Here is a 15,783-nt window from a genome sequence, read left to right as displayed (position 1 = left end):
AGCAGCCCTGGTCCTAAGTACCATCCTTTCAGCATGTAATGTAAGAAAAGGGGGTTTGGAACTAAGAGCTTGAAGCTCACTCACCCTCCTTGCCGAGGTTATGGCCACAAGAAAGACCACCTTAAAGGAAAACAGCCTCAAAAGACAGCTATGAAGAGGCTCAAACGGGGACCCCATCAGAAAAGTCAAGACAAGATTAAGGTCCCACTGTGGCATTACAAAGGGAGTAGGAGGAAACATGTTTGTAAGACCCTTGATAAACCTCAGTACAACCGGAGATTTAAATAGCGACGGTTGATCAGGAAGACATAGAAAAGCCGATAAGGCAGATAGATAGCCCTTAACCGTGGACACAGCACAGCCTTGCTGAGCCAAGGAAAGAGCAAACTGAAGCACATTAGAAAGATGGGCTTTTAAAGGGTCAATGGATCTCTCTCTACACCATTTAAGAAATTTCGACCACCTGTAGGAGTAAATGGACTTGGTGGAGTGTCGCCTGGCCGATGAAATAACATCCACCACATCAGGCGGGAGAGAGAATGAACTCAGGTTGCCCCGTTCAATCTCCAGGCATGAAGGTGTAAGCTCTGGAGGTGGGGGTGTAGAACCTGCCCCTCCGATTGCAAGAGGAGGTCTGCCCTCAGAGGGAGACGGAGCGGAGGGCACGAGGAGAGGTGGAGAAGATCTGTGTACCACACCCTTCTTGGCCAATCCGGGGCGATCAATATGACTTGGGCCCGGTCTTGGCGAATCTTCCTCAGAACCTGAGGAATCGAGGGTATGGGAGAAAACGCGTAAAGGAGTCGTGAACCCCAACTCAACTGAAACGCGTCCCCCAACGCCCCCTGCATCGGAAACTGGAGACTGCAGAATGACGGGCAGTGCGCGTTCTCGCGGGTGGCAAACAGGTCTACCCGAGGTGTCCCCCACGCCCGAAAGACATGACGGACCACCTCCGGATGGAGCCGCAACTCGTGATCGGCGGAGAACTGCCGACTGAGATTGTCCGCACGTACGTTCAGCACCCCGGCCAGATGATTTGCCATCAGACAAATCCGATGGTCCTGAGCCCAGGACCATAGACGTAAGGCCTCTCTGCAAAGACAAAGAGACCCCACTCCTCCCTGCTTGTTGACATACCACATCGCGGTAGTGTTGTCTGTCAGGACTTGAATCGACTGACCGGGAAGGGAGGAAGGCCTTGAGCGCCAAACGAATCGCCCGCAATTCCAGAAGGTTGAGGTGAAGCAACCTTTCCTCTGGAGACCAAAGACCCTTGATCTCCAGATCCCTCAGATGGGCACCCCACCCTAGGGTAGAGGCATCCGTTATCACTGTGGCCACCGATGGAGGTAGATGAAAGGGCTTTCCTTGAGACAGGTTGCCCTCCACTCTCCACCAAGACAGATCCGCTGCAGCTTCTCTGGAGATCCTGATCGACTCCCTGAGATCTCCGTTGAGCTGATACCACTGCTTGCGGAGGCACCACTGGAGCGCCCTCATGTGCCAGCGTGCATGGTTGACCAACAGAATGCAGGAAGCGAACAGACCGAGCAGGCGAAGGACCTTCAGAACTGGAACAACCGCTCCATTGTGGAATAAAGGGACCATCTCCTGAATGTCGAGATTTCTTTGAGGAGGAGGAAATGCTCGACACACAGTAGTGTCCTGTACCGCCCCTATAAAACAGGTTGCGTTGAGAGGGCACCAGGTGAGATTTGGGCACATTGATCGAAAAACCCAAGTCGAATAACAGCTGAGATGTTACCTGCAGATGACGCTGCACCATCTCTGGGGACTCTGCCTTCAGAAGCCAGTCGTCCAGGTAGGGGAAAACTGGAATCCCTGACCTCCTGAGATGAGCAGCCACCACTGCCATCACCTTCGTGAAGACTCGAGGTGCGGTAGTAAGACCAAACGGGAGGACCGCAAACTGGTAATGTTGCGACCCAACCGTAAAACGGAGATACTTCCTGTGCGACTTCAGGATCGGGACATGGAAGTACGCGTCCTGCAAGTCGAGCGACACCATCCAGTCTCCTTGCTGCAATGCCTGAAGAACCTGCGCAAGGGTCAGCATCCTAAATTTCTCCTGTTTCAGGTAAAAGTTCAAGATTCTGAGGTCCAGTATCGGACGCAATTTGATGTCCTTTTTGGGAATCAGGAAATACCGGGAGTAGCATCCCTGACCTCTTTCCTGCTCCGGAACCACTATCGCCCCTTTTTGAAGCAAAGCCAGAACCTCCTTCTGCAGAAGAAGCAGATGGTCCTCTGAGCAGTAACCTTGGCAGGGAGGGTAAGGGGGAGGAAACTCCCAAAAGGGAAGGGCGTACCCAGTCTCCACGAGGTTCAAAACCCAAAGGTCTGTCGTAACAGATTTCCAACTTCGCAGAAAGTAGGACACCCGACCCCCCACAGGTCTTACATGATCCAAGATGGGGGGTCTAGGGCTGCTTCCCTGAAGCCTCATTGGGAGCAGAGGCGGAGGAAGAAGAAGAGGGGTTGCGTCCAGAACCTCTCCGACCCCTTGGTCTCCCTCTATAGGACCTATAGAGGGGATTCTGCTGTTGTTGCTGCTGCTTCTGCTGAGGCTGTCGGAAGGAGCGAAATGAAGACCTTCCGAAACCCCTAAACGTTTTAAAACCAAATCCTTTAGCAGGAGCTTGCAGACCCAAAGATTTAGCTGTTACCCTGCTGTCCTTAAATCTTTGTAGGGCGGAGTCAGCCTTTTCTCCAAACAATTTCTGTCCATCAAACGGCAAATGCACCAATGTGGCCTGAACGTCAGTGGAGAAGCCAGATGAACGGAGCCATGCCTGCCTTCTTGTGGCTAAAGACGAGCCCATTATTCTCGCCACTGAATCTGCTGTATCAAGCCTCGATTGAATCACTTGTCTAGCAGCAGCATGAGTAACTGCGACCACCTCCATGAAGGACGCCTTATCACCCTCAGGCAGCTTAGGGGCTAAAGACTTCATTGAGTCCATTAAGGCATGCACATAACGACCCAGCAAGCACGTGGCATTGGTAGACTTAAGTGCCATACTTCCTGAAGAAAAAGTTTTCTTAGCCGCCTGGTCAACCTTTTTGGATTCCCTGTCCGCAGGAGACTGAGGGAACGCTCCCGAAGCATGCTTAGAGCAGGACGCCTGCACAACCAGACTCTCTGGAGACGGGTGCGTAGAAAAAAAATCTGGATCCCCAGGTGCCACCCTGTATCTTCTCGCCACCTGCCTGGAAACCGCCGGAGAAGAAAGTGGTTTTCGCCATACCTCCAAAACAGGCTCCAAATTAGCCTCATTAAAAGGCAGTAAAGGCTTCGAAGTCGAAGTAGGTAAATGCAACACCTCTGTCAGCAGATTAGACTTATACTCCGCAGAGGGCAACTGTAAATCCAACAACTCTGCCGCCTTCTTTATAACCATATGATAAGGAATCAATTCCTGAGGTGGAGATGACCTAGATGAAGTATGCTCCCACTCAGGAGTCGTATCCAGGCCACTAGCCTCTTGTATCCCTCCAAACTCAGAGGACGTGTCCACTTCACCTTCCTCTACCTCCACTCTATACCTTTCCTCATCCAAGGCTCTTTGGGCCTCCCTTCTCGACCGAATCCGTGAGGCCGTGGAACCCAGGTGTAGGAGTCGGCGGCGCCGGACGCAGCGCCGATGGAGTCGGCAACCGCGTCGAGGAAGGCTCCGAAGCCTGACGATCCAGCCGGAGTCGCGATGGATCAGACGGCGCCGGAAACTGCCACGAAGACGCCATCGGCAGAAAAGGCATAAACGGGGCCTGTGCATACTGCTGCGGTACCCCTAGAGCAGGGGTACTCATAGTACGGCCCGCGGGCCGCCAGCGGCCCGGCAAGCCTTCCTTGGCGGCCCGCGGACCTTGCAGACATCGTACCTGTGCAAGCACTGCCTGTCAGCAGCACGGAGCTATGGGGGCCGGGCCGGGGGATTCTTTTAAAAGCCATTCACTTGTTAATAAGGCTTTGTTGTATTTCACCTCTTCTTAGCGCCCCTGCATCTCCCCTCTGAATGAGTGGAGATGCAGGGGCGCTAAGAAGAGATGAAATACAACAAAGCCTCATTAACAAGTGAATGGTCTTTAAAAGACCTGTGAAGTACTTGGGTGCGGCGGCTGTGTGCGTTCCAGGGAAGCTGACAGCGCGGGGTGAGGTGACGGACAGGGGGGGGGGGTGTGGGGGGTGCAGGTGTACAACTGAAAGGGCACACAGTGGCAAGAGAACTTTATTGGTACCTAGGCTCTGTTCTCTCATAGCGCCCGGCCAGTGTCCGGGAGTCAAGGTTCTATTCTCACATAACCACCCTGCTCCACGATTTGGATTCGGTCTCTATTCTTGCATGGCCGCCTGGCTACGCCAGTGCCTGGAGTTCAATCTCTATTCCCTCATACCCGGCAGGCCCCCGTGTCAGGCAGCCTGGGCTCCATTCATAGTCGCACTGCCCGGCGTCTAGGGCACGGGCTCTGGTCACTCATAGACGCCAGGCAGTTGTCTGAAGTCAAGGCTCCGTTCTCACATCACCCCCCGGCTTCGAGGCTGGGCTGTGGCCTCCATTCCACGCGAGTGACTTCAGTCCGGGCTCTGGTCTCGTAGCCGCCCGGTCTCGTAGCCGCCTGGGCCTTCCCTTGTCAGGCTCTACCTCTGTCCTCTCACAGCCGCCGGGTCCTGCCCTATGTCTGTTGCACGGGGTCTGTTCACCCATAGCCGCCCAACCCCTCACTTGAGAACCGAGAGTCCGGAGAGCAGGGACGTAGCTCTCATTAGCAGAGGCGTAGCTTCTATGGGTGCAGCAAGTGCAGTGGCACCGGGACACAGAGGAGGCCTACTGATCCATGATTATTGCTGTGCTGTATATTTCAACGCAAATAAACTGCAGCCAGGACCCCCCATTTCCAACCTTGCACGAGGGTCCATGACACACTGGCCACGCTGCTGCTCATTAGTGCAACAGGTGCAGTGGCACCCAGGTTCAAGGATGAAAGAGGGTATTTCCCTTTATGTATGGTTGTATTTTAGTATTGGGCACCTGTGAAAACAACCTCTGTCATGGGAGGGGCCGGGCCTATCTGTAGCAATCTGTCCTTCCCGGGCCAAGCAGAGGAAGAAGAGCCCACTATCCCCCTCCCCCACCCGCCCAGGGGGCATTTCGTGGGACCAGGGTCAGAGCAGAAGGGAAAGGCATCAGCGGCGTCACGTGAAGCCCTGGGTTGTTGGGAGGTGGGGGCATTGCTGCAGAGGGACAGTGGTGCACACAGACCTGACACCAAGCTGCTCGAAGCAGCACAGCCCTGTGAGGTTGTTACCCTGTCCAGAAAGTGTAACATCGTGTGCCAAAGAGCATCTTGTAGGCTGCAGTGCAGTCATTTCTTTTTTTGGGGGGTGGGGTAGGGGGGGGGCAGATTTATATAGATAGGAATGAGGAACTGATTGAGAGAGAGGGAGAGAGATAGAGAGAGGGAGGGAGACAGGGAGAGAGAGAGGGAAGGAGAGAGAGGGAGGGAGACAGAGGGCGGGAGAGAGAGAGAGGGAAGGAGGGAGACAGGGGGAGGGAGGGAGACAGGGGGAGGGAGGGAGGGAGACAGAGAGGGAGGGAGACAAACGTAGTGAGTGAGGCAGAGGGAGAGAGAGAGAGATAGAGGAAGAGAGAGAGGGAGAGGGAGGGAGACCGGGAGAGGGAGGGAGACCGGGAGAGGGAGGGAGACCGGGAGAGGGAGGGAGAGAGAGGGAGACAGAGGGAGAGAGGGTGACAGAGGGAGGGAGACAGAGAGAGAGGGAGACAAACAAAGTGAGTGAGACAGGGAGGGAGGGAGACCGAGAGGGAGGGAGGGAGACAGAGAGGGAGGGAGACAGAGAGAGAGGGAGGGAGACCGAGAGAGAGGGAGGGAGACAGAGAGAGAGGGAGGGAGACAGAAAGAGGAAAGGAGACAAGAGGGAGGGAGACAGGCAGACAAGAGGGAGGGAGACAAGAGGGAGACAGAGAGGGAGGGAGACAGAGAGGGAGGGAGACAAGAGGGAGGGAGGGAGGGAGGGAGGGAGGGACTGAGACAGAGAGAGGGAGGGAGACAGAGTGAGTGAGACGGAGTGAGACAGAGTGAGTGAGACAGAGGGAGACAGAGACTGAGGGAGACAGAGACTGAGGGAGGGAGACAGAGGGAGAGAGAGAGAGAGAGAGAAATAGATAGAGAGAGAGAGGGAGACAGAAAGAGGGAGAGTAATAGAGGGAGAGTGATAGACGGAGAGTGATAGAGGGAGGGAGGGAGACAGAGCTAGATAGACAGATAGATAGATATGTGTGAATGCCGGGTCTGGTGGCTCAGTGGACGAAGGCGTCTGCTGCAGGGGCCTGTGTTCAACCTCATGGTCACAGTTTTTTTTTTTGCTCTAGCCCTGCCCCCTCCCCCACTGCCCCCGCCCCCACCGGTGCGGCCCTCTGCCACAAACCACACTGTAAATTTGGCCCCCGAGAGAAAGTTTGTGAGTACCCCTGCCCTAGAGCATACTCCATAGGACCCATGGGACCAGTCGGTGCACCGGATGGGAAGGCAGCCCGATTGAAGATTCCATACATGGCATTTAAAAAATGCGAAGAATCAGTACCTGGAGCCGGGAACTGCGGATAAGGAACCGATCCTGTATCCATCTGCGGAGTACCTGGCAACTGCGCCGCAGTGTCCTCTACCGGAGCCGAAGGATCCTCAGGCCCTGGAGAAGGCTCCTTCCTTTGTTCCTGCTCATCATCAAACGACTCCACTGGAACCGGAGACTACGCCGGTGAAGTCGCCGGGGACTGCGCCGGAGTCCGCTTCAGCGAAGGAGATCCTTCCTGAGACTTAGGAAAAGGAGAAGGAGACAAATCCTTAGTTTGACGTCGTCGAGGCGAAGCAGATCTCGACGCCTTGTTCTTAGAAGACCGGCGCCTAGAGGAATGCTTCCTTTTTTTATGATGTTTTTTCGACTTCGATGACCTCGAAGTCGACGACTCCGGCCTCGACCTCTCCTGCTTTCTACCTCTCTTCTCCTTTCCGACCTTGGCCATAAAAAGCTTCACCTTCCTCTCCTTCAACGCCTTCGGATTCATCCTCCTGCAGCTTGAACACTCCTCGACATCGTGGTCAGATGAAAGGCACCACAAACAATCATCATGGGGGTCCGTCATAGACATGTGGCCCCCACATTCCCTACAGGGCTTAAAACCCGACTTCCTCGTCGAAGACATTACAGATTTTCTCCAACAGTAACACCTAACAACTACAAAGTAGCAGGAGAGTACTGGAAAAACCGTTGCGCGTCGACGGCGCGGAAAAAAGGGAACCGACGTCATCACGCCGACGTGGCTCTCTTATGGCTCCGGTGACGTCATAAGTAGTCGCGAGCGGAGCCAATGCATTATGACATCGTTCACGTCGGCGTAGAGAGCTGGGGAAAAAAGTTCAGTGGAATGCTGGCGCAGGAGATATACACAAGGTGAGGAATCCACTGGCAGATGTATCCATCAGAAAACTCCAGCACTACGGTGCTCCTGTGTGTGTTGGCTCTAGAACTACTTACCCTGTAAGTGACTTTCTTGTAGACTCTCCCGAAGTATGCTAACATTTTAAAATTCCAACCGCGACTTGCTCCATTGAAGTCAATTGGGATCCGCGGCTGTGTTCTCACACTGCATGCGTCTCCCGTGGGTCCTTTACTTACCTGCCTTGGGTAGATTAGTGAGGCCCCAGCGCTTCTGAAGGCCCTAGGCCTTGTCCCCTCGCAAGTCAATATTCCCAAGTCTCTTTTTTAGTATATGGTCTGGTACGCCCCTAGGGCCCCAGCCATATTTGTGCTTAACTTGTTGTGAAATGTTGATTTAGGCATATGTCCTTGACTTCTAATCTCATAAAGAGATTAGTAGAGTGTGTCTAGTAATATATATATATTCACTGAAAAAACCATAGGTTTCAGGGGTGTTATAGTTAGCTGGACATTTCCCTCGTACAAAACCCTAGAAATTCCCCTGTTATAGTTAGTTCAGCTAACTATAAGTCGCGGCCCCGCAATGCACTGCTGATGACGTCACATATTACATCACTCATGACATGTTTAATGATTTTGATTGGATTTCTATATTTTTCAAATTCAGTGTCAATTTAATTAATTATCTTTTTTTTAAAAATACTTTATCACCATTTTTTAAACTTATTTTTTCAATTAATTCTTTTAAAAATTAAAAAATATTATTTGAAATTAATGGGTTTTGCAAACATATTTTTTTATATTTTTTAAAATATTATTTTTTTAACTATATGTGCAAAATTCTATGTTTTTGGATCCGCGCACCCTATGCGCACCGTTCTCGATCCTATCGCGTTGGATGCACGGATCCTCTCGCGGATCCAAGGGAAAAAAAAATGAAATTGTTGAGAGATAAAGATTAAGCTTAAGTGTTTTGTTCTTGAGTGGCTCTAAAAAGGGCTGTTGTGTTCCTTGAGAGTTTTTTGTAAACTCCTAGGGATAGTGGTGCTTGTCTAGAATCACACGGTGAGTCTGTGTGCATTTGGGAACCACTGTGAGAGAAGCGTTTGGTAACATCGTGTATTTGCTGACAGATAACTGTTTTAAAACCTATCATGTTGTGAAGTAGCATTAGAAGACAGTTATGGCTTACACTTTGATTAAATGAGTCAGGCTTTGACACAAAAGTGCAGTCTTGAAATATGTACTGGTCCGATCATTTTTGTCCACCGATTGAGAAAGCTAGGAAACATGTGAATAAATCTGTTTCTGCTTTTCTCCGAGACTATAGAATTGGGTCCATTTACAATAACAATCTGCGCTTTCATATGCAAGAGATGTATAGGAGAGATGGAGTACACTTTACTGATGAAGGAAACAGAGTCTTCCTCAACAACTTTAGACTCTGTATAGGTACTTACTTATAAGTACCAAAAACTCTCAATAAACACAACGGCTCTTTTTAGAGCCACTCAAGAACAAAACACTTAAGGTTAATCTTTATCTCCCAACATTTTCATTTTTTTTCCCCTTGGATCCGCGAACCCACCGCGAGAGGATCCGTGCATCCAACGCGATAGGATGCGCGCACCGTGCGCGCATTTCGCTGTTTTTTTTTTTTTTTTTTTTTTTTTTTAAAGTGGGCCCCACAGGGTCCTTCTGGGACTCCCCAAGCACCTCTAGAGGGTCAGAGTATTTCCACTCTGCCCCCTTTATACGTTTTACACACTTTTTCCCCTTTCTTCTTCAGCCTCGCTTCTACTGAGGCAGAAAATGGCCGCCAACAGTTCCTGGTTTCGAATGTAGAGAGACACTCGACAGCCAATTAGCATTCAGCGCGCGATCGGGAGGGTGCGCGCTCGGTTCAGGGAGGATGCGCTTACGGTGCGGGTACGGTCCGGGGATCCTCCGCGGCCATAGATATCACTAACTTTTTTACCCTAATTTTCTCAGGAACTACTGAACAGATTCACACCATATATGCAAAAGGCACGAGTCCGAACTGAGGACGACCTCTTTGCCAAATTTGGTGTCATTCCGTTCAGCGGTTCGGGCTGTAGCTGCGACAACAGATCCTATGAGAAATTGCATGGGGAAAACGCGTTTTGGGACCCTCTTTTTTCTCGGCCCCCGCTTGACGGATCACCGCAAAACTTTCAGGGTAGGAGCGGAGCGGTGCTGGCCAGAGGTTTGGAAAATTTCGCGAGGATTCGTCAACCGGCGCCAGACTTATTGGGAATAGAATGTTGCGGATTTCCTATGGAAAATAGGTCCTAACTATAACTATCTACTGGCGACCGCCAGTAGATAATACATATATACATATATACACACACACCTGTGTGGTGTCCTTTCATTTAGTGATTCAAGAGATTATAAGGTAAAACAAGCTGCTTTACATTCATCTAAAGACTTAGCCTGAAGGCTGCTCTCCACAGCTACCACTCGGATAGCTTTCTTAAAAAGGTTGTCTTAAACCTATCTACCATAAGAGTTGAATTGTACTGGTGCAAGGTGGCCACTTTAACTAGTGACCAGCATATACCAGGCCAACTTCTCACACCTGGCAAGTGTGCCTCGGATCCATAGACTTAGAATGGGTCGTAGATCCTTCTCATATTTAGGACCACTCACTTGGAATAAACTTCTGAGAGACCTTCGCTTAACCAGCGAGGTCCCGCTTTCAAAAAAAGCCTGAATACCTGTTTTTTCACGCAGTCAGACTAGGTTATAACTTGGTGCCTGAGCCCGAGCGCCGGGGCCCTCTCAGAGTTGCTGTGCGTTGTACAAATTTTTATAAAATAAGTGGTTTCAGGTTTGTTTTCTTTAGTAATGGGCATATGTATGACTTTTTATGGTCTTCTGGAAATATTCCCGTAGTTAAGGAAATGTTGATGATTCTGCTTACTGGTGTGGCAACAGAGATAGAAGAATTTTCTTGAAGGCTTGTGGTTGACATTAATCAGAAGGGCTGCCGGTAGGTCTGCTTGCTTTGACCACATTCATGAATGAATGGTCTGATATTTGTTGGAAGGAATGCCAAGGCTGGGTTAGCCTACTCTTGCAGGGGGTTTTTGGAAAGGGTAGGTGCCGGTGGCTTTTCTTAGTTTTAAATAAGAGTCTAACATATCTGCTTGGATTGTGTAACAATTTGCCAGTTTGTCTGTGAATTCTTGAATAATGGGATGAACTCCTTCTAGGCAATTTGGATTACCAAATTCGGTGAAAATGTTATATAGTTCTTTATTTGCACATTTAGCATTTTGAATTCTGTCAGCATGGAATCTTTTCTTAGCTTTTTTGATTGCTGACTTGTACAATCGGTTACGTTTCTGTAGGTGAAGTTTGTCTTGGTTAGTTTTTGTTTTGAGTCAGGTGAGTTGCAATTTTCTAATTTGCCGTTTTATTTCTTTTAGATCTTTATTTCTCCAAGGTGCCTGTTTTCTTTTGTTCGGTTGTGTTGTTCTTAGTGGTACTAGGATATCAAAAACTTCCCATAGCCACTCAAATTTTTTACGGAATTTATTGTGTCTAGATCTGTATTAGATGTTAGTTGTGTTTTTAAGTGTTCAAAATTGAGTTAGTTCCACGGTCGATGCATGTAAGGTTGTTATAGGTGTGTTTCTTTGTGTTGTTTTATGTTGGAAAGCAAGCAAATGGTGGTCTGACCATGTGACTGGAGTAATCGTTTGAAAGGCAACTATTTCTGGATTTGCAAAAATGACATCTAGGGTGCGTCCCGCAATGTGTGGGTTTGATGATGATTTGTTGTGGGTTTAGTGCATCTAGGCCAGCAATGATTGTTTTTGGATGAGGCATATTTTGTTTCTCAAACCAAATGTTTAGGTCCCCACGAATGCATAGTTTGGAGTGTAGTGTTATCAGGTTTGAAACTGTGTCTAGAAATGTTGCATTGCTAGGTGGAGGTTTGTAATGGAGTAGAAGGTTACATGAGGAAGATGGTGTAGGGTTGCATCTGGTGAAGAGGGCTTTACAACCTTGTATCGAGACGTCGTCAGATTTAGTGATATTTAATGGTTGCGTGAACACAATAGCTAGGCCACTTCCTCTTATGCTTATATGATTATGTGTGATAGTTTGATAGCCTAGAGGGACGGCTTCATGCAACATTAGAGCCATGTCATCTCCCAACAATGATTCATTTATGAAGAGTAAGTCAGGTTGTGCGTCAGTAAGGTCGAAGATGCGGTGCTTGTTTTTGAAAGTGATTGAGCATTTATTAGTAGTCAGCTTACAGAATGTCTTTTGGTGATGGTGTGACTTTGTTTTGTAGAAGAGCGAGCAGGTGTGTCATTAGTGCTATTAGCTGTGTGAGGAGAGCAATGGTGCAGTTCTGCGGTATCGTATTCCTTGTCCAGCAGTCTAAGAAGGCATTTTGGTGGGTCTGCGTGTGTAGGTGGTGGTTGAGAGTGAGTTGGTGAGCTGCGTTGTTTTTGTAGAGTAGCCTTGTTGTGCAGGAGGCATGGAGATGCGAAGTTGTGAAGACTGGCATGTTGTTTGTTTTGTTTGCGTCTGTTTAGGTTTGAAGGGGTATGAGTTAGGGGTGGTGGTGCAGCATATGGGTCATATTGTAAGGTTCTAATTTATCCAATGGATGAGAGGTGGTTAAAAAGAGAGTTGCTGTGTTAGGTGTGGGGAAGAGAGAAAGCTTGGCAGAAGAGTTCTGTATTAGTGTAGTCACAAGGGTGGGAGTGGTTGTATGTTTATGGTGTGTGACGGAAAGTATTATGAGGTAGTGTGTGAGAGATTTTGTTGTGCTGGAGTGTGCGTTATGTTTTTAAGTAGTAGTGAGAGGAGATGTTATATTTGTTTTCTGAGAAGTACTTGTATGAAAAGTATTGTTGGTGAGTGGAAGCTGCAAGGTAAAGGGGGTGGTGAGGTGTTTTGGAAAAGAGTGTGTGTGTGAGAGGAGATGGACAAGAGCTAGGAGTATTTTATTTGATTGCCGGAAGAGGTAATTTGTGTGGTGGAGTGGAGAGTAATGGTTGTGTGGTCGTTTTTTTAGGTAAAAAGGGAGAGCTTTGGTGGATGACAAAATGGAAGGTTGAGTATACGTTTGGTGGTGAAAGAAAGGCGTCTGTTAGGAGTAATTAGAGGGTAGAACTGGTGCTTCGTATGAAGCAGGGAGTGTGTGTGGATGGAATATAGTTATGTATGGTGTGAATTTGGGTTGCGTTGGCGATGTGTGGATTGGTTAGTGGTAAAGGATAGAGCGATGTTTTGTGTGTGAGTGAATGTGCCATTGTGCTGTAGTTGGGGTAGAAGGGTTTATAGAAGTGTTTTTGGGGGTTTTGTAGTGGGTGTTGAGTGATTGAAATGTGTGGTTTGTTTAGAGTAAATATGTGGAGTACATATGCTGAGAGTGGGTTAATATGTTTGTGGACATGGAAGAGTTAAGATGGGTGCTGGTGAATAGGAAAAAGGGCAGCATCTCTGGCCATAGTCCAAAACAGTCAACTGCCCTTGTCCTCTCTGCCCTTAGCCTCGACACCTGGGTTGAGGTGCCCTGAGCTCGCAGGTTAAATAGTCCAAGCGATTAAGTGACCCCTTCAGCCAATGGAATTCATAGCCCTAACCAATCACAACATTAGCCCTCAAGCCTAGGACCAATAGAAAATTAGGCCCTTACAGCTAATCACAGGCCTGGTCCTAGCAGCCAATCAGAGAACAAACCCTAAGTCCAATCAAAACCCTAGCCTCTGGAACTAATCAGAACCCCAGACCTATCACCCAATCAAAACACTAACCCTAAGCTCCAAGTCCAATAGAAACCCTAGCCTCACGCAACAATAAGAACCCCAGACTTATCAGGCGGTAGGGTGGAAGTGATTGGTAAGACAGACAACTTTGAACTTGCGCCAGAGGGCCTCAGCCACTACTGCATCCCGAAGTAAATGCCTTTTTTTCACTGAATTCTTGAGGAACAGCTAGGAGGAGCAATCAAGGCTTAGACTTCAGGAGGTTGCAACAGCTTTGGAACTTAGACAGTGAACACACACAAATTAAATCTCCCGTCATTATAAGTGCATTTTAACAGAATGATCAATATTTACAAACGGGTATAGTAGGCCACGTAAAAATGATAATCAAAAAAACAAACTTGAAGGTTACATCACCGTATGGAGCAGACATGTGTACCCCTGTGAACTCATAGTGGTTACATAGCAAAGGACTTTTATAACCAACACCGTGAGAGTCAATGAACAATGTTTATCTATGTGAAGAAGACCTTGAGTCCTCCACAAGCTGCAAAATCCTTTGCCTCTCAGTCATTTACAACCGCATTGCATCTCAATGGACAATGTCGTCTGGCAAAATGAAACACGTCGTAACTGTTATATGTCTACAATCTGTCTGAAGTTTCCTAGCTGTGGCATGGGGGCTTAAAGTAAGTAAAAAAAAAAGTATTTATTTTTTGATCATTTAAAATCCTACAATATTTAAAAACAACAAGAATTCATATTATAGCAATACATTTAGTGATAAAAATATAACTTTAGGATAAAAATACACATCATTAGGTTAATCAAAATCATACATATAAAAACAACAATAAATAATACATACTTTGTAATACCGATAAATCATTCATTAACAGCCTATGTTATCTTTTCCGATCAGTCTGAAGGATCTCATTTCTTTCTTATGGTTAATATAAACTTTGCTAAAGCCGAATTCAAAGCGAAGTCATTTGGTTGCAAACATCTTATAAGTGCTTGTCTACTATAGTGCCCCAAAAGAGGGGACACCAATAATTGAGGCACACAAACTACGGGCCTTACATTTCACAATTGTTCAAATGCACCTACTAATAACACAACGGCATAGTGGTCACTGACCACTCAATCCAGCACCTTGTGCAATTAGGTGCAATACAGAAGTAGAACGTGTCAAACCACATTTCGGTAAACCAATCACAGCTCCTGGAGTTATGGATGTAGATTTTAAAGACAAAATAGCCTAGATCACCACCTATGCCATCCTGTCTTAGGACTAATCTGTTCAGACATCAAAACATTAAAGCATGATATTATAAATTCCAGTTAAGGGGTTCCAGAGAATTATTGCTTGTTACACAGTCCCAAATGGAACCTATAAACGTGGATGAAACACGTTTTGGGAGTTATGCTTGTTGAACTGACAAATCTGAAAACAAAATAAATAACATTTTTAAAAAAAGTAAAATGATACAAAGATAATCGAGTGTTTGGGATTTGACACTGACATACTCAGCCTGAATATATTATTTTGTTGTGCAGCTGACACACCCACCAGATTGCAACATGATATTTGCCAGCATTGCAAACTCGTTTTAAGTAGTTCAGAATAATTACAATAAATTTAACACGTTAAGGTTGAGAGAGTATAATGCCCTCTGCTGACTAGATTTGCCAATATTCTGAGTAAGAGCAACCAGCTTCAGCCAAAAGGACCACTACCCTATGGGGAAGGATCAAAGAAAACCAGGCGATGTCCATTTTAGACTTGGAAACTGGTGATATGGGCATCTGTAATGGAAGGGATGTTCTTGTTGGCCAGTGTGTTGCATGCAGTATTCCCTGTTGTCTGTCTGGTTTGTGTCGCCCTTCTTCACACAGCAAATCACTGTATGCTGCGGTATTAACTACAAGTAACAAATGCAAGCCTTCTCACTTAACTGCTTGTTTTATTTTGTATTCAACTGTGTCTTGTTTGTTATATCACTGCAGTTTTTAGCAATTCAATCAGATCTTTTCTGCGTTTGCTATACGATCGCAATTTTTAGGAGGACATGGGCAATCAGAAGGTGATCATGTTCAAAATTCACAAGACTGACCAACCAGAGCTCTGAAAATCTCACCAAGTTTTCTCCATAAAGAAGGAATGGGAAATTAGCAAATTATAAAAGGAATGTATAGTCCGAGGAAAATAGTATAGACTTCTCAGCTGGCAACCATGATATGTAATTTCACTAATACTCACAGTTAAGGACTGAAACTGAGGCCACAGACTGCTTCAAGGATGTGTTTGGTTAGACATCCTAAGCAAGGGTAAGCTTGTGTAGAGGCAGAAATGCAGGCAAGGCCAACAGTCGGTAAAATCTGTTGTGGTGAGCCCTTAGATCTCCTGCAGTGCTCAGGCCTGGTGGGAAACAATTTTTAAAAGTCCTGTGTCCCTCCCTAGAATCTCAGTTGCCACAAACAATCAGTCCCGCCATAGCCTGGCAATTGGGCCATTGCCTTGCCACAAAGTACTTTGGGTAG

At 47.5% G+C, this 15,783-nt stretch overlaps 1 protein-coding gene across 1 annotated transcript in view; it reads right to left on the bottom strand.

The window, feature by feature from the left end:
- The window catches only part of ITPKC (inositol-trisphosphate 3-kinase C), a 506,565-nt gene that overhangs the window by 62,437 nt on the left and 428,345 nt on the right, over window positions 1-15,783 (bottom strand). The window lies entirely within an intron of this gene.

The sequence above is a fragment of the Triturus cristatus genome, chromosome 9, assembly GCF_964204655.1.
Source record: "Triturus cristatus chromosome 9, aTriCri1.1, whole genome shotgun sequence".
Lineage (NCBI taxonomy): Eukaryota > Metazoa > Chordata > Amphibia > Caudata > Salamandridae > Triturus > Triturus cristatus.
The sequence above is the reverse complement of the archived record's forward strand: the minus strand, read 5'-3'. Positions and strand labels throughout refer to the sequence as shown.